Here is a 20,380-nt window from a genome sequence, read left to right as displayed (position 1 = left end):
ATTTTTCCTTTTAGGCTAATCTTAGAACGATCCATTAGCTTCATTCATGATTAACATTACTAAAACAGAGAGGGAAAATGACTCAGCCCTCAGTACACTGAAAACAATGCTTAGTTCTTCAGAATACCACCAGCTACAGTGAAGATCTACTTTTATTGAAGCAATATTTATCTTCTGTTTACAGCTTACCTCACTGATGAGTTTCCAAACAAATTTCAAACGAATTCCTGCAAGTCTAGCAGCTATTATTGCCTATGGAATGTGAACAAGTGCAGAGATGCACCTACTCCTTCACCACAGTGACTTAACAGAACATACGCACTTAAACTCCTGTTTATTTGTGTGAAAAATCTTGTGGCTCTTATGGTTGACACAGCCACAGTTCAGTGCTAGGAGGTGCTAGGAAGTATAGAGACGGGTTTCTGAGAATTATTAAACCCTCTGGGGACTGCTTCCCCTAAATGAAGTAGATTGCAAATCTTTTAGAGTTTCTCCAAGGTAGAAGATTAGTAGTGGGTGATTTTAATATATCAATGCATAAACATTAGCTTGAAAACTAGACTGAAGTAGTTCATATTTATATTAATTTCCAGGTGATATTTTCTGTTGCTCTAACAGTTTTGATCTGCTGGAGCAATGGTGGCACCCTGTGGCTAGAAAGATAAGCCTAAAAGCTTTCTAGTGCTTTCCAACTGCTTCATAACCCTTCGAGCACACAGTCCTTGCTTCTCCTCTGATACTTAAAACGATGCTACGAATTACCAGATAACACAGACAAAAGAAATGTTGAGTTGCATTACTTACCAATGTGTCAATAGCATTTAACTTCATTTCTAAGAATGGGTAGGAGACACTTCACTGCTATAAATCCTGAGGCAGCAACTGCTCAGGCTGCAGGTGAGTCCTGAAGAAATCACCAGGTGAGCTGAGCCGAGCCCACCATCTCCTCACATTCACCGTGAGGTGTTGAGGTGAGGTTCACCTGCATGGCACCTGGCACCATGCCATTAATCTGCATGCCAGGGCCTCACAAACACTGCTAAAACACCAAAAATTGATTTTGTCAAGTGACTTTCAGCTATGCACGATGTCTGTGGCATCAACTTTGCAGCAGGGGCTGTGGGGTGTCAGCGAGGAGAGGCCACTTCCAGCCGGTTCCAGAACATTCTGGCTGGTTCCAGGCCTCAAGGAAAATGAACACAAGAAAAAGCCAAAATGGCCCAGCTGGGAGGGCACAAAATTGAGCCTCAGGATAAGCATGGGGGAAGAAGAGCTGAGGGTGGTTGGTGTTGTTTTCTCTTGTCTTTTTTCCTCACTATCAAAATCTATTTTAATTAGCAATAAATTAATTTTCCCCAATGTGAGCCTATTTCACCTGATAGTAATTGGTAAGCATGTCTCCATGGCAGCCCATGAGTTTTTCCTCTCATTTTTGCCACCTGTGCTGTTGAGGAGTGAGAGCAACAGAGCAGCTGGGTGGGCACCCAGCAGCCAGCCAAGGTGAACCTGCCATAAACCTACTAAACTATCACAGAGCTGTATTTAGTAGTAATTTCTCACTGTACCGGTATTGACCAAAAGGAGCTTCCTTCAGTAAAAGAACGGTTGAACTCATTTTAAAACTGTCTTTAAAACTTAATGAGTTTAAATATCCCCAAATTTTTACTTTTCCTCTTCTCTCAGTCAGTCAGTAAAGGTGTTGTTAGCTGCTTTAGGAGCAGAAAGTCACAAATCTTAGCAATGGCATTAATTACCTTCTGACTATCATTAATTCTCAAGCTGTTAGGAAAAAAAAAAAAGCTACATGACAAGAGATGAGAATGGCAGAAGTGTGGGGACATTAAGGATAAGCAAACACATACTTCACAACTAAAGGGAAGAGCAGGTCATGAACAGAAAATGGCTTGATAATTCTGTAGGACAACAGTAACCACTATCTTGCGGTTTCATCATCCATTTAATGTGAGAAACAAGACAAATCAGGGAGGATATCTTTCCTCTGTTTTACAGGTATCAGGAAATGCTAGCAATCAGCTGATGATAATGATCAGCAAGTTAATACACTAACTAATTCTCCCCAGTAACTGTCTGGTCAACACAAACTTTTCAAGCTGTAGGTACTTTTAAGTAGCAAGAGACCCTTCTCAGCAGCATACGGATGATAGGCAGAGGAAGCATTTGGAAAATGAGAGGTGGAGATGATATTAATATGAAGCTTGTTAAGAAAAAAACAGCATTTTAAAATCAATAAGAAAAAGCAGAATTACCTGAATAATCTTACCTTTCTCAGCCATTTAGATGATTGTCCTGACACTCGTCCCTAAGATTCTGCCTTTACCTTTTATTAACCTATGGTTTCTGTACTGTCTCTATTGCTGTGTATTGTTTCTTATTATGCACAATTATATCTTATTTGATTTTTTTTAAGAAAAAAATGCATCATGTCTTAGAAGTCAATGTCTTTATTATTGCACATTGATTTTTTTTTTTTCTATTTTTAGTTTTATCTTTTTCCCACAACATCCTGTGTCTGGTAGACAATGGTGTACTGTCTACAGTAACACTAACAGAACAGCAACTATTTGCCTTAACAAAGCTCTGCTGCATTGCCATCCATTAGTCAGTGAAACAGTGTGTTTTCTCATATCCAAGAGCTGAAACCCTTTCTTTGAGTTGCAACAGTTTGCTATGTGAAAGGGGCATAACTTTTGGCAATGCCTTTTCAATGTGACAAGGTACAATTTTGACAGGTATTACATGAGTGGAGCAGAAAGCTGTTTCTCAACAGAATTCCCCCATGCTAAAGTTTCAGTAAGTAGAAAAGGTGATCTTATAGCTGAGAAAGTCATCAGACTACTATGTAAGGAGGAGTAGGCAAATAGCACATAAATTTAACTGTTAACTTGAATTACCTCAGGTTAACAGTGTGATAGTTTTCAAAAATAGGCAAAGTTCCATACCTAGTTTCCATAAATTTTTCTGAATAAGTATTTATTAAATATCACAGTACATTGTTGATGAAGTTTATAAACCTGAATAGAAAAATAGAAAATTGGATTCTTGCACATAGTACAGCTATGTCATTCTTTCCTTTATTACTCCTAGAAGCATGAGGAGATTTGCAAATAATAAGCCTAGTAAGCATTTTGCAAAATCAAAAATTTCAAGGAGTGTCTAAATGCTGCATTTTGCACGTTCTGCTACTATTACTTACAGATAAGATCAGCTTTCTAGCTGATATTTCTTCATTACTGTTGACCACACTGGAAAGAAGCAGTGCAGATTTCAACAGCGGACTACACAATTATTTGATCAGAGCTCAGAACAGCAAGTGGCAGAAAAATGCCACAAAACAGAAAGCCCCAGCTCAAGACTTTCTGAGCAGAGTCCTGTATTCTCCCAAATTAATGGCTGTCTTCAGAGTGTGATTTAATTTTCTCCCTTGTTTTAACCTTTATATAACAGATTACAAGGAAATTCAGTTTTTTGTTGTTGTGGTTTTTTTTTGTTGTTGTTGCTGTTGCTGTTGTTTCTTTTTTGTTACAAATCTCAGAAGCCTCTGCAAATTTCATAATACTTGTGAACTGAGATGCTCATTTTGACTTAGATTCCAGATCTGAAATTGGAAGAGATCCCTTATGTAGGAGTCTGAAAAAATAAAACACCCTCAGTGCATTCACATACTCCAGTGAGTAATCCTGTATTCCATCCCAACCCCATGTGTTCATTGCATTTTTTTTTTTTTTTTTTTTGAGTAATTGAAATAAGGCTTTGGTAAAAGGATATTTGGGAGCTATGGAAAGGAGTGGTGTTTCTAAGATATTGATTCACAAAATAAAGACAGACACTACTACAAAGAGTTATGAGTGTTGAAATACACCCTAAAAAATTGTCAGCTATTTACCCAGTGTGGTTGTGTCCTAGAATCATAGAATGTATTCTAAAATGTGGCTTTTCTCAGTAGGAAGAAAAAAATAAATAAAAAAGGCAAACAAAGCATTCATCTCTAAGTGGATTGCAAAGAATGAGGTGGAAGGAGTTAGATTTAATAAGCCAGTTCTTGCCTTAATCTTTTCCTTTCCACTGGTTGCTTTCAAAAGCAGATCGAAAGGATATATCCATTCATGATGGTAAACACCCACCTAGCGTTTACTGCAACAGAGTTCTGTTGCAGTGCTGGCCATTAGTTTATGACACTGACAGCTTTTGTTCTCCTTTACAAACCCATTCCCAAGCAAACTATTTGATCTGTGTAATCATGGGGAGAAAAAAAGAAAAAAAAAAAAAAGAAAAAAAAAAAGAAAGGCAATAAATCTTGTTAGCCAAAGGCTGATACCAGAGATCTGCTTGCACACAGAAACTGAGAATTCAACTGTCTTGGTTACAGAAATCATTCAAGTCATCTATTTGCTGCTTTAGAGTAATTTCCTCAATGAGAGCATGTTTGCACAACCATCCAAATTTAGTTTAATGGCTACTGATACAAAAAATTAAAGCTAAGCCTCTAATTGATGGAGTTAGTGCAGCAGAAACTACTATTCTGTAACTGGAATAAGATCTCCACTGCTTGAAACACGCTCTACATCTAAGGAGCTTCTATTTTTGTCTTCTGATTTCACTGCATTCCATTCCCACTCCATTTTTTTTTGCTTGTTTTTAATAATCAGATATCAGAAGTAACAGAAATGTTGAAGTATCCTCTACACACCAGGCAACTGTGCAAGCCACAGAGCTTGTCACAATACTCTGTGCCTGTAGTAGAAGTATATGACTGCACACCCAAGAGTGAAGTACCTGCTCCATTCTGTTTCAGTACCAAGAGAGTGGGCCTGTTTTTGTATGCATAGCATTGTACCCATCTACTATTTACTAATTGGGTACATAGTATGCTTACAATGGATGCTCATGCTAAAAGAAGAGAGTGAATTTTTGTATATACACATACAAATTAAGAAGCACCCACTGACTGCAGTGATATTCAGCTTTCACCTATCTTGGGCTGCTACATTCTGGTTCTATTCAATTAATTCAAATAGCAAATTAGTACTTAAAAAAACACAAAGTTTATGTTGCTATATAAGCTAATAACATTGACTCATAGCTGAGAAATGAGATGTGAATACATTTCTAATTAATTTCGCTTTACATAGCATATGTCACATACATTAATCACTGTCCAACTTAATAAATAATTGCTTTTCAGGAATTTCTTATGATTGTAACTCTAAAAACGTCTGACTGAACTATGTCTGTAAATCCCCTGGCGTTTCATCTTATCATGGTTGTTGGCTTTTAAGACAGCTTCTTTTACAGCTTTTTGGTGGTTTACTGATAATAGGCTATTTGTCCTGTTACAGAGAATAAAGGCACAGTTTCTCTTAACATAGCTGTCCCTGCTCCCCCCCCCCCCCCCCCGCCCCCCCCCAAAAAGTGCAATAATTATTGAGGAATTGATAAATATTAAGACATTCAAACACATTGACACATTGCTCATATATACAAAACAGGCTTTGTCATGTATCTCACTAAAAACAGACCTGTGCAAACTGACAGATTTTTTTTGCAGCAATTAATGTAAACGAGGATTTAAAAGGTCAGTTTCAATGCAATTTATTTGGAAAGAAGCATTTGGAAATATAATTCCCGAAGATATTTCACTTAACGCTCATAGCCCAAAGCATTAGTCTTGAAGCCTTTTGGAACCTTTCCATAGCATGTTTCCTCTAGCACTGAAGGAGGCTGGCAGGGGAGAGGGTAAGAAAACCACTGTCTAATGGGATGGAAAAGTGTTTGATCTACCTGGTGAAGCCCTGACTTCTTTTGTCAGTGTTTGCAGTTTGGTATGATTGATAATAAACATTAAAAAAAAAAAAAAAAAAAAGGTTTCTGTCACTGTCTTCTAGAAGGTTGTCTATACTGTTGTTCAGAAACAAACAAACACAAAGTCTCTTATCAAAAATGCCGCTATAACTTAATACTGGAGAAGTTCCACATTTTTGTTTCATTTTGTTTTTATTCTTAACAATGAAATACATGAGCTTCAAGCAGGTCCTCCAAGATGCCTGATAATATGAAATGTGTGCTACGATTTTGAATCTTCTCTCACCATTGAATTTTATTGCTAAAGTCAAGACAAATTTGTTTAAGGAAACTGTAAGCTAACAGCAGAAAAGCTCATCTGTTAACAGGTAAATGCAACATATTGTAGGGAAGCCTAAGGATTAATATTATACATTAAAGTCTCTAGTCATGTTCCTCTAGAAAGGTTAAAAAACCCTACTGAGAATAGTATCAGATGCTTGTTGACGTGTGACAGTAAATGAATTACCCAGGGGGCACAGAAACACTATCTATCCGACAAAGATATGCTATGTTCTATTTTTGTATTGCTTTCCGATATGAATTTAAGCTAGGATAAATGAAAAGTCATGCATTACTGTTTTGAATGCCAACTGTATTTTCATTTGTCCCTCAAAGATTTTGTGTTTTTTCTGTATCACAGACTAATAAGAAACAGAGAAAAACAATGAGAATAAACGTAATTACACTTCAAAAAGCGACATAATTTCACCTATTTTCAATGAATTAAGTGTTTGTGAAGTAATGCCTTGTTAGCCAATACAGTTACAACTGATGTACATTTTAAACTAAGCAGGAGGTTTGAGAAGGATCATTTATTGGTTATTTCTACTTCCAAGGGCCACAACAGATGATTATAAATTTTATTTTCTAAATTAGCCTAATAGATTGTTATGCAATAAGATTTTCTGATAAACACTAACAATTTAAACTGACATTACTTTGAGTCATATTCTAATTAAATACCTTCAACAGCTTCTATAAATTAACACTTAAATGTAACTAGGAAAATAACAAGACAGTGACTTTTTTTTTTTTTTTAATGATAAATAACATTTACAATTATTCACATGGTTTTGTGACCTTAGATGTGAGCAGGATCTAATTTCCACATAATAATTGGGCGTTGCACATCTCTAGCTTAGCAAAATGAAAAATCTCCAACAGTTCAATTTAAATATATATATATATATATAAACTAAATCCGAAATACCACAACTGACCCCTACATTGAAAATCACTGCTAGCATAAAGAAAAAAGTCACAAGCTCTTAACAGCATTTTCTTAATGTCAGAATTTAATTACTCTCTAAAATTCCTTTTATGACATTAATATCTTATTTTTCCCATCAGACCCCACATTCATCGCATTGGTTATTTTGGTTCAGACTATAAAAGCTAACACAGCTCTCTAAGGACTTGATTCTAGTTTCAGTAACGAATGGATCTTTCCTTGTGATGAACTGCAAGCTAGTTGATGCTATCAGGCCAACTAAATCCTTCAAAGACAGAAAGAAACAATAGTGGTTATTAATGATATTACCATTCTATTTTCTAGAGATACATTAGAGTGAGAATTAGAATCCATATTTGCTTATCTTCATCACCTCATTCATTGGCTATATTTTGCTATATACAGTAGACCAGCTGCTAACTTCAAGTTGTTAGTAATCTTATTTTTTTTTTCAACTCAGTAATATAATGCATTTATGTAAAACTCCTTGAACATGCTTTGGTTTTATTTTTTATCAATTCCTTTCATATAGAATGAAAACCTAAAGTGATGCTGACCTTATATGTTCTTTCTCCCTTTACTCATGCTCCCAAATGTGTTTCTGCATATGTATATATATACATACACGCAGATGTAGCATATCATATATGTATAATTTTGAACATTATAATGGGAAAATCCCTGATCAAATTTAAAATACTGTTTTGGAAACATGCGGGTGCATATTAGGATTTCCTGGATAAATAACCACATCAAGTACAGGGTATGGTATAAGAAGCTAACAAAACATTTTAAAATCACTCGATTGGTATTCACCTAACATTTCAGAAAGAAAAGCTAGTTTGGATTAAATAAGTGTCAGCCATGAATAAGCCACAGGTTCTTAAAAGGTTTAACAGAAGTGGCTTGATTTATTTTATCTTAATTTCTTTCACTTCACTCTAGAAAGTGTGAGTCTTTGAAAAACTAGAATTTGGAAACCTGTGCTAATACTATAATATAAAACTAATGTTCTCAAAACAATTCGTATCAAATTAGAGATGAAATGTCCACCCTCTTCTACAGAAATGTATTATATTTTGCTGCTCTTAGATTTTAGATTTGTCTTTAATAATGATCCCATGAAGTGAAGCATACATTAGCTATTTAAAAATAGATGAGGTGAAGATAACAGAAGAGTAACTTGCTCAAAGTTCAATAAGAGGAAGTGAAAATCAAAACACAAGCTGATTATTATTTAAGATCTCCAAATAAAAGACTCCCTTCCTAGCAAGCCTAAGAAAAGATTAAAAATCTCTGATCTCTGATACAATTCACCAAGGGAAAATTTACAGCCCATTTTCTGTCTTCCTAATTCTCTTTTGGACAAACACACAGATTTCTGAGCACTTACAGAAACCAAATTGAAATGCTGGATGCTCATCCATTATTACCAAATTCCATATGTCCAATTTTATTTTTGGAATTGTCTTTGGCAATAACACACTCCATAAGAAGCTCTGTGGCACGGACTCAACATTTATGTTTCAAATTGATTTTAGGGGGAAAAATATACTGCGGATACTCAATAGACTATATGATACTGTGTACCTTTTACCTTAGTTTTGCATGGAGGATGTTACTGTTGACCTGTAGGACTCTAAGAGCAAGCAGAAGTGTGAAGAGAAATGGAATAAAAATCTTCACTATAACATACACACAGGCAGAAGCGGTGATGAGTCTTGGCAGACAAATCTAATTATGTAATTTCCTGTTGTCTAAGAATTTCTGTTTCCTTGTTCTTCCAGAAGTTGGCTACTGTGGAGTTTCAACTCTTTGGCTGCTGAGTGTCATTATAAGTGCATATTACATATTTTTTTAAGCATGCCATTAGAAAGAAATGTCCCATTAGCAGCGTTATCTACCTATCACCACCACATAAATATATCCAGCCTTAGATCCAGGGGCTCTTTCTCTTCAATCACTAAATATACCAAGGCAGCTTTCACACAGAGCTTCTGTATTTTTTCAGCCATTTTACTCAGACTAACTCAAAGGGCTTTATCCCTTTTAGTGTACTGATATCACTTGGACTTAAAAGTCAGTACCTTTAAGAAACATGACATGTGCACATATTTATCCCACATGATCATTTCATTATAACTATCCCAGTCCCTTCAGAAAGCTCTCATAGTGTGCAAGTTCCTCTCTGTGCTAACACCTCTACATTGTGCAGGATGGTTTTGTTTCACTTAAGTGATTGTCAAAGCTGAGTGTTCCTGGGAAAAACTTTGTTGCTTACATAAATTGCTTCAGCTTTTTGTTTTGTTTTGTTTTGTTTTTAAATCTACCAGGAGCTTTGCTACATCAGTGGATTCCCTGAAATCTCTGGGAAAAAAAAAAAAAAAAAAAAAGAAAAAAAAAAAGGTAACCTCTGCCTGAAGGCATATCTACAATATTCCCTGGAACATTGGATGGAGGTTTGCTTTGTGGTTGTGGGATCAGATGTACTAAAATTACATCATCAGCAAAAATACATCAGAGTTTTAACTTTAGCTGCAGCACCACAACAACAAAATACTTCCAGCATCCAGTAAATAGTTCTATGTGGCACTGTACTGTGCTATGGAAATACACTGAAGTGCACTGTACTGTACTGTGAAAATACATCTCAAAGATTACACGTGTTAATGTGGCAAAATTTTGGTTAATTATTTCAGAAGTACTGTTTGGCAAAATGCCCCAACCTGTTTACTGCTGTTGAGCATTCTCTGTGACCAACATCAGAGAAAAATATATTTCTTGTGTAATGAAATGACTTAAAAAATAGAAATATCAACTGTCTGAACTTTAAACTATGGCTAAAGGCTGCAGCTTTCCTTTCATTCCCCATTTACTACTGAACTGTATTTTTAATGTGATGTCAGAGCTGTATTATAATAATTGCATAATAGTCTCCATTAAATGCAAAGCATGCAGCAATGTTTAAAAAAACTAATGTCCAAATTCAAGTGAATATTTATGTATCTTTTATTCATGAAGCATCTTTCACATCCCATTTATGACTGTAGCTGAAAGGTTTCCTTGTCAGTGAAATAAAGATAATGCTGAGGTCTATCATCTTTCTTCATTTCATATTTTCTCTCCGTAAAACAGCTTGAAATGCCTTTCATTGGAGCTACTGCAGTGAAAACTTTGGCATTTCAGTAATGAATGTTCTTTTTAGAATGAAATACAACACCAAGTTAGTATGTAGGCTACGTGCACCACAGTGCTATTAAGTGAGATAAAGCACGGAAACATTCCTGTATTCTTGGATGCACAGGAATTTTTTACCAAATGAAGGAATCATTTAAGCAGATACTATCACATTTACTGGTGATGGAGATGAGGAAAATAGTGCACAAAAGTACATCCTTCCTAGTACATCCCAAATCTATAAGCATGTATGTGAATTTACACCAACACCTGCTAAGACTCATTTGTTGACCATCACTACTAACACAGCAACTACTAAAGGAACCGCAGAAGTAGTACACACAAAGGCAGTTAACAGTTCAGCTAATGAGTTGCTACAGTTTGTCCTATTAATTAGCTATAGACATCAATCTCAAGCATTAGTCAACTCACATTCATTTTTGTAGCAAAAATAGTAAACAAAAGTGAAAGAAACCAAGTGGCAGCATGTTCCCTAGCCTCTCTCTCTTTCTTAAGAAAAAAAAAAATCATTAAATGAAAAAGAATACGAAATTCAGAAGTGTTTAGCAACCAGTTCAAGAAAGCACCACAGAACAGGTACAAAGTTAAATATACACACAGGACTCAAAAACAGAAGAGTGAGGGGAGAATGTAGGACAATAGTCTGTCAAATACATCAAGTAGCAGAGTGGAGAAGAGGCAGCCAAAAGCCATGTTTGGAGCCTAAGGGAGTCCAAAGTGAAAAGCAATTGGCAGCCCATTTGAGCTGTGTCCTCAACAGGAATTTTGTTCCAGACTACACGCCGATAACCATTACTCTAAAAGTTATCATCCAATACATGGAGTGTTTTGACAGCATAAAATATTTAACAATAAATATGAAAACAGAAAATTCAAGGAAACCACAGTGCTGGACCAGTTAAAGACAACCATCAAAATGACTCTGACAATAGCAGTCTTTCTTGGCAAAGACTAGATAGGATGTGCAGCAGCAGAGAATTACAATCAGGAAATAAGCCATGGAAACTAACTGTGACAAGTCCCTGCCTAGTTTATCAGCACCAAGAAGTGCCTTTAGTAATCTTCCTCACATCTCTCCCAGGAAGGAGGAGGAGAGGAACATTGCTTTGGTCAGCCAGCATTTCAAAAGGTAGGTTCAGCATGCTATGCTATAGCCGGCTGTCCTGTTCTACCACTGCTTCAGAGCTTCCTTTCATGAATCAAACAAACAAAAAATGTTGCATGTCTCACATTGCTAACAGAATTCAAAATTGTTTTTAATTTTTGCTGCCCATTACTTGATATTATTGTGTTCATTTCCTTTTATGATCTCCCATAGTTTAGATAAATAGTTTAGATAAACTATTACTTATGCATAGACTGAAGAAAAATTAAAAAATAAAAATAAAAAATTCAACTGCTCCAGCTTCCATGCAGGTTGTTTAGCTGACTGAAGTATCAACAAACAATAGCATCTGTTAACAAACATTGATTTTTCCCAGAAAGGGTGCAAATTCAACCTTGTGAAAACATTACAACAGGTGATAATATATACATTAGAAAGTTTACCATAGGGGATTAAATATATTAAAAGAAAGTTCTAAACAAAACTCTTTTATTACAGTTGCATAAACTTGGTCATGCTCTGGTTTAATAAATGCTTGATTTTTTCTTTGTAGTTTCTTATTCTGTAATTTAGCCACAACAGTGATAATTTGCACAATTTTAGGAGCATGATGAAGCCTTTTGAGAACAAGGAAAATGGAACTCCCTGCTGAAATAATCGACTTTTTGCTGAATATTAAGGAGGACATTTCTGCAAAACAAGCTGCAAAAAAGGAAGAGGGAGCTTTTCTGTGGCACACTGAAATATCACATTCAAAGCATATTGAAATAATTTTCCACTTCAAAGGCCAGTATCTGCTGCTTAATGTAAACATTTGCTTCTGTACTCCAAATGTTAGGGAAAAGGTGGCTGTGTCCTATTTATCATTTAAAGGAAAGAGACTCAGAAGCACCTGAATCTCAGCCATTCCTGCCAGTAACTTTTAGGACTGTTATCTACTGCGGCTACAGGACAGCACTGATGAAGAACAGAGGCAACTGACCCACAAGAGACAGATGCATTTGTACTGTCCAAAGAGCAGGAAAGGCATGGAAATCTGTCAGCCAAGAGAAACCCTAGCTTCTCTGAGCCCCTATCACAAGTCAGTGGCCTTCAGCCATCTCCAGGGACTTGAGCATCCAACTGCACAGCACCTGAAGGCTGCTAGCAATGCTTCTGTGTTGAAGTTCCTTTATCAGGTAACAAGTCAGAGCCCAGCACCACAAACATTTCCTAGAGCATTCTGCAGCCAAGCCTCCTTCCTGCTTAATTCCCAATATATACACACAGAAATGTGTGTGTATTTATGTATATAACCTCTAACATATACTTTCAAAAGCTCCCATATCACCTATTTACCCCATTAGCAGAAGCATTATGATCTCTCAAGCAAATAGTTAATCACTCAATAGACAATTAAATACTCACCGAAATGAATAAATGTATAATTTAGCAGCTATTAAAATGTGCATTATAGATATAATGACTGGAATGGTCCTCGTGGAGTTTGGAGTACTCTGCCATCACTGTATGCCCATAGAGACCTATTGATGCTTTGCATACTTTCTAAACTGCCACACTTGCCACAAAAAAAAAAAAAAAAAAAAAAAAAGCCATTGCCATTGTTGCCTGCCTCTTCAACTTTAAACTACCTCCATTTATTTGTCCATCAAAGGATTAAGTGAAGGGTCACCACTGCCATCATTCCACAGTTAAAAGAGGAAACTTAATATTGCCTCAGAGGGAACAACATATATTATCTTGGAATTTTGTCTATGTAGGTTATGAAATATTTTGTAATCCTTCCAAGGTAATGCAGTATCTTTAGCTTAGACCATCCACTGCACGGAACACTGCACTGACTGCATAAAATTCAGCTTGACAGATGAACCTGAACCAGCACTGATGAGATATTTTCATAGAACTCTTAGAAATTAAACATAATATAAAAATAATATATTCCTCCATAATGGGCTTCCTAAACTCAGATAAGATGGGCAAAGCAAATGAGAGAGATAATTTCACTATTTTTGTGTGTCAGTCCTGAACTGACAAGACTTCATAGACAGTAAACAAGGGCCCAAATCTGCACAGCAAAAACACAGAAAATCAAAGTTGATCCATGGTTAGTAATGTGAGGAGGAATGGGGAAAAGCACAGCTTCTCCCTTGATTGCTAAATATACTGGGAATGTCACCCTTCTTTTTTTTTATTAGATGAAGCTGAACTCTCTTGGCTCCCCATCATCCTCAGATACTGCAATGTAAGCTCCCTCGGCTTATTAACTGCTTGGACCATATACTTCCCTAAGCAGAAGAGATATTGGCTGGCAGAATTATGAGGAAAGCTGCCCTCTCTTCAACAGAGAGCTGGCAGTACTGAGCGAAGAGAACAAAATTACTCGCATCAAGTCTCTCTCTAATGAAATCATTTAGATGAGACTGTTTTCCCTTTTATTAAACAGGAGAAAAATCAATAAAGGTTGATTGCCATTCCTATTCATTGCTCTATTTCTAGAGTGAACCCAAACACCTGAACTTAAAGACAGAGTGAAGAATGTTTTCCTATTAACACATTTAGCAAAGTTTTAGATGTAAGTATACATCAGTAAATGGGCGTTCCATCTCACCGTTACCTTTAATTGATACTAATGCTATTTAAGTAGTCCTAAAATATAGACACAAATTAGTTGCTAAAGACAGATTTTGCAGTATATGGATCAGAATCATGTACTGATCACCTTTAAATAAAGGTCCACAAACAGACAATTTGGTTACAAATAATTTATTCACTTTTCCTACTAACCTATGTACAAAAAAGTGGAAATTGACAGGCTAAAAAAGCCACTGATAAATGTTAGTGAAAGATGCTTCCAATTAAAAAGGAGGCCTATGAATCACGTTTGAAATCCATATTCAAGGTCAGATGATTGCCTTGAACTGAAATACATAGTTCTCTATTATTTGCCAAAGGTATCTTCAGAATGAGGGCCATACTGTGTTTGTACTGGCTCAGCTGAAGAGATCAGAACAATCTTCTGATACTGAACTAAGGAAACCAAATCAGACCTGATCCTAACTTGTGGGCACGACAATTTCTCAGTTTCTCTGCACTCCTTTCTGTCTTTATTCCATGATGGTGTTCCAGAGGCACTGCCATACATAATGTAGAAATGGCCTCTGCTCACCATTACATTCATTGTAATACGAACTATTTTAAAAGTTCATCATGTGCTACCTCATAGTGATAGACTAGGACAGATTTCAAAATATAGGTCCCCTAGGTAACTCTAGAATAAATTCTGTTGTGTATACTAATGAAAAAGCTGCCAACATAACATTATTTTTTTTTCTTCAGAACTCAAACAAATTTTCTTTTATTCTCTAGACAGACACAAAAAAGCAAGGTCTGCCCCCTTCCTTTCATGACATTTAAATTCTAGTCCCAGAGACAGGTGTTTGAAGGCGGTTTGGATCTGAGAATTCTGTTAGGACAATTTTGAGTGTTAATACACCTTCCACCCAAGTTATTTCTGGAAAGTTTTCCACCCTTCAGAGTGTACTTTCAAACAACCCTGTAGCCTTCTGATATTGATGTAAAACCACAAAGATCCGCTTTGATTTCAAGCTTCAAACAAGAGTTCCAACAAGGTTCAAACAAAAAATTTAAAGCACAATGCATTGGACAGCATCTACTTACATTTTCCCATTTTCCTTTTCCTAACTGTTTGCCTGAAGGGAAAAAAAAAAAAAAAAAAAAAAAAAAAAAAAAGGAAGAAAAGGAAGAGAGAGAGGAAGAGAGGAGGAAGAAAGAGAGAAGAAGCTACAAGAACATGGAAAATAAAATGTTCTCCTCTGTCCATAGGGGAAAGGACAATATGTAATAGGTTTATGGAGGAAAAGTCTTGGTTTAAATACCCCAAAAAACTTTTAGCTTAAGCATTGACCTTGGTTGCTACATCTCCATTGCTACAGATTTTTGTAAAATGGTTAGCTAAACATCATTTAAGAAGGTATTCTGGGTATAGGTTAACCTGCCTGCAGGCAGAAAGGTGGGCTATGATGAGCTGTTGCTCTCTCTGTGATGGTAAATTCAACAGGTTCAGAGGTATTTATATATATGACAAGCTGAAGAAGATAGTGGTCATGGAGACCTATTATTTTTTCGTGATAATGAAGACAGAATGGAAATATCTCAGGGTTCAGCATTTTCTTTTTCCAGAATCAGTGCTGAATGTCTCATGCAAGATTCTTTTCTTTAGGGACAGTAATGGAAAACCTCATTGACTTTTCTACATATTAGGATATCTAGCCACGAAAATTCCCTCTGTTTTCAAACACCGTAAGACCACAGTTCCTTATCTTTAGAAAAAAACAGCAACAGCATTTTGTACTGTCTTGATCTTTGTTAGGAAAAGCTACTTAAAATGCTAATAAGTATAGTTAACCTCCAGCTATTGAATGTAAAGCTTTTGCTTCTTTTATTCTTTAAAATGATAAGCTTACGTTATTATTATTTTATTTATTTATTTATTTTTAAGTAAAATAAGCATCTGAGTTATCTTTTCAAATTTTAATACCTCAGCTGTAAAGACTGCAATATATATTTTTAAAAGTAAACAGTGAGGACTATACAATGTTATCTACATATTGTCAATAATTTTAATAATAATGAGAGATGTATTGAGCAATTTACGGTATTCCAGGTGGTGATCCTTTGTGTTCAGTTTAACACAACAATTTAGTATCAGCTCATCCCCTGTGGTTGAGTAATTGGAGAATGGAGAAGGAGTCTTTCCAATAGAAGCAATAGCAGTGCAAGTTTGATGAAGTAACTGATATCTAAAATTACACCTCTATAAACCACTTTTAACACTGAAAAGCAATACAAAAAATGTGTATACAGAATGCACCTTTCAAACTTATGCCATTTAGCTGCATTTCCAAGACACATTATTTGGAAGCAGAACTCAAATAGTAAATCACAGCATGGATTCAGGTGTAAGTCATTGGCATATAAAAGCAATCTGACAAGTTAACAAACACAAGCACAACAGTTTTAGTAACAGGAATTAATCTAGGAATACCTTAGCAGAATGAGTCTGGCTTACAAGCAGTCTTGAAGTTTTAATACAGAACAGATAAAGTTTTTATTAGGAAAATAAGCAACCTGGAAAAGTTTCCCTGAGAAATCAGTCTGACCCAACAGCCACCACATCCTATCAATCTCTGGGTGCCTACATTGAAAAATCAGTTCATTGGCTGCTGAGCAGGTCAAGCATAGCATCATCATACACTGAAGATGAGCAATATTAGTGCACACTTAATACCTTTGCACAGATGCTTAGTGCTTATGTATTCCCGGGAAAAAAAAAAAGCTGTCCATCTGATAAAGAATTAGCAAAAGACAAGGATGAGAAAACATCACCTATCCCTGCCTTCTTTATATCACTAGTAAGCTGATAATCATACGCCATTGATAGCAAAAGTTTTGACAACTGCAGTCAAGACAGATGAGGTGAATTAAATGCAAAGAGATGCTTTGATGTGCTTCACTTCGAAGGCACCATTTCATTTTAAGCACTAGGAGCGCAAGGGATTGCCAATTATCGCTCCTTGAAACACTCTGTCCTTCTGCATTAGACAACATTGAAAGGAGACTTCTGCTTGCACATAGCCCTCACTACATATTTTAAAAGTCCCTACTGGCCAACAGCCTTTAGTTCACTGCCTCAGGAGGTGTTATATGCTATAGAAGCATAATGGCTCGTGACAGACCAACTTGGCATTGCTTCTCAGTTCTCTCCCTGTAACAATTTGGCTCATGGTATTTCCTTGACCTTATCGCTTCCTGTTTGTAGCAGTTAAGTATCCCCAAAAGGAAAAGACATTTTCCACTTCATGTGTTTTCACCAGTCATGCAAAGATGAGCCGTGCAGGAAAATAGCATGAATACCAAAGATTACTTGGGACAGGTAGGCCACTGAAATGACAGGATCAGTCAGCATTACAGCATGGTCTGCGAGATCTGCTTCTGGTTATCAGCCTTGGATTTAGAGCTCAGTTTCTTCTCTTTCTATAGCAATAAATGGTTTACCACTGTTTTCCCTGATTAATCAAGTTCCAATGTGAACACTATCTATGCTTCTGGAGCAATTTCCTCCACCTTTAAAATACCCTTGCTGCACACACATTCTGCGGTTACTCAAGTATAACACGACAAGATAGGAGGAAGGCTGTTAGCGCTGAAAAGAGGACAAATATATAGCTCTACTGTGGGGAACTAACTCTCCCTGTAATTCAAGTGCAGCTGTTGAGGATAATACTCAAACGGTTATTTATTTTTATTTTTTTTTTTTAATCTGGAACTTGTTAAGTCTGAACTTTTACCCAGTTTCATTCCAACAGTTGTAGATTCATTTCTTGTCATTTTCTGTGCTCTTTGCAATTTCTGTCAGAAAAGTGATGGATTTGAAATTGAATGCCTTATACATTTTGTAAATTATCGTTGTGAGCTGCATTGCTTTGACCTTTTCAGTATGCTGTAATTCCATTTGCTGCCATAGCTATTTAGGTTCTTCTCTTATGCCTCATGCTCACTAAACTGCAGGTAACATAGACAACAACAGCCAACCAGTCAAACCAAACAGAAATTTAAAATTAAATTTCAAAGAACTAAAAAAATAAATAAAAAAATCACTATACGTCATAATGGGAACCCTATTTTGAAATTCTGATGCTTCATCCCTGCATTGAAGTTAACGATGAACAAAGGACTTCATACCAGGTCAATCTATTCACCTGACAAGACTTGTAATAACAATGGCATCTGAAACACATCTAGCCCATTTCAGCTACAATAGTAAAATGTTGTAATGTCTTCACTTTGTCTCTTTTTATGCTTAGGTGCTTTCCTTAGTTCAGATGACTCAAAATGGACTCTGTCCATAGTACTGACTAATTTATTTTTCAGAGTAGTGGAATTTATATTAATAGGATAGGAGAGATGCTTTGTCATAATTAAAAAAAAGTCATGACCACTGTCTAAATGCATCTATTTATGAATATTAAAGAACTCAAATATGCAAGAGTACAGATCTCTACTTTGTGAATTAAGTCACAAAAGACACATCAAAACCCTTATAAAATCACAAAAGATTTCTTAAAAACATTTTTTATTGCAGAAGTATCAGCTTTGCCTTTTTTTTTCCATTGAATATATTCATTTAACTTTTCACCTTTAAACACATTATTAACCATCTTTGCCATTCTCTAAAAAGTTCATAACATTAATATAGCTGTAGAAGTATGCAATTTCTTATAAAGCTAAATGCAAAAATATTCCTTCATTCTATAAACCACAGCAGCTACCCAAATTTGTTGTTGTGTTTTGTTGTTGTTGTTGTTTGTTTGTTTGTTTTTGTTTGTTTGTTTTTTAAGAATTTTTCTGTTTAAGATAAAAGGCACAAAATCTAAGACAGCATTGCTCTGTAAACACCAGCTGTTTGATTGAGTACATTATCATTTAGAAATATTAATATGAACAAAAGCAGTTCAGCACCTTCTATTTTACCTTTAGAGAAAGGCTCAATACATTCACTGTTTAGGGAGTAAGGAAGGGTATAAGCTGTGGATCACTGAAAGACATAGTTATTAAAGAACGTTCAGCCTTTCCATGAAACACACCAAATAAGTCATTAGACCTTGTTTTCATTCCCTTGTATCATTTACATTTGGTATGACTTTACAGCCTCTCTCTCAACTCTAAATGTACAATCAGTGTGTCTTTGTACAGGACAAAGTACACAAGTGTTCTGAAGATAAAACAGATGATGGTAAAGTTCCCTTGAGATAGGAAGTCAGTGGCCTCTTCCTGGAAGGCAGAAAGGAGTGATGAGATGAGCAGGGTAAAACAAGGGAAGGATGACACTCCCAAAACCAACCAAGCTGAGATATTTATTCATAAGCAGAAAACAGATAATCTGAAAATGATGTGATGCATTGCAAACCTTATATTCAACCTTAAATGTATCGCTGCATTCTCTCTACTGGCCAAATTACTATATTTTATAGTCATACCATAATCATCATTGCACAAAGATGCAAAGAAGAAATGGGAAGCATCTGTTTTAATTTTCAACAGTGAAACAAGTCTTTGAACTCCCAGAAAATATGTGGCTTACAGTAATTTTCCTGGGTTACTTAACACAGTAAGATGACCAGTGTTTGCTAGAGATACAGTTTGCCTGGCACGTGTATAGTTCCTTGCTTATGCAATATTAGTATTTATTTTTAACAAGGATACTTCAAGAATTATTAGAACTACTTATAAGTTTTTGTAAAGGTGCCCAACAGAAAAAAAAAAAAAAAAGAAAAAAAAAGAAAAAAAGAAAAAAAGAAACAAGAAAAAAAAAAGAGGGCTCTTGGAGCTGTCAGATTCATAGGCTTAATGAAGCTGTGGTAAATAAGGTCAGAGAAAGGCAGCTCAATTTCTTCCATTTGGCAAAGTGTTTTTCATGTTTGTTCACAGCTTTTATTTATTTACTTACTTATTTTTAACATTTGCCTAAAGTTCTTCAAAATGTGCCAGCTCTTACAGAATTTCTCCAAATATGGCTTAGGTGTTAGTTCCTGCATGGCTTTTATTATTATGGACTACTGCAGGCCATCCCACAGGCAGCTCATACAGCTGCCTAGAGCACAGCTGCTATTCCACTAAAGCAAAATTTATGCTATTATTTTAGAAAATTGATTTCAGTGATAACAAGGATTTTACATAATCATACTGATACTACATAGTAAGATCATTCAAGGACTCTATTAACCTTGTTTCATTATTATTTCAAAGCAATACTTAGTGTTAATTGAAACATCTTATCTTTTTTTTCATTCAGGAAATTACACCTAAGTCATGTATCTCCTAGAAAGGGCCCCGAGAGTGATCCTGACCATAAAGAGAAGTGGAGATGGATGAACTCTCTTCATGACTACTGCTATGCAGCAATA

Source organism: Aythya marila, assembly GCF_965140915.1.
Source record: "Aythya marila genome assembly, chromosome: 9".
In the NCBI taxonomy this organism is placed as follows: Eukaryota; Metazoa; Chordata; class Aves; order Anseriformes; family Anatidae; genus Aythya; species Aythya marila.
The sequence above is the reverse complement of the archived record's forward strand: the minus strand, read 5'-3'. Positions refer to the sequence as shown.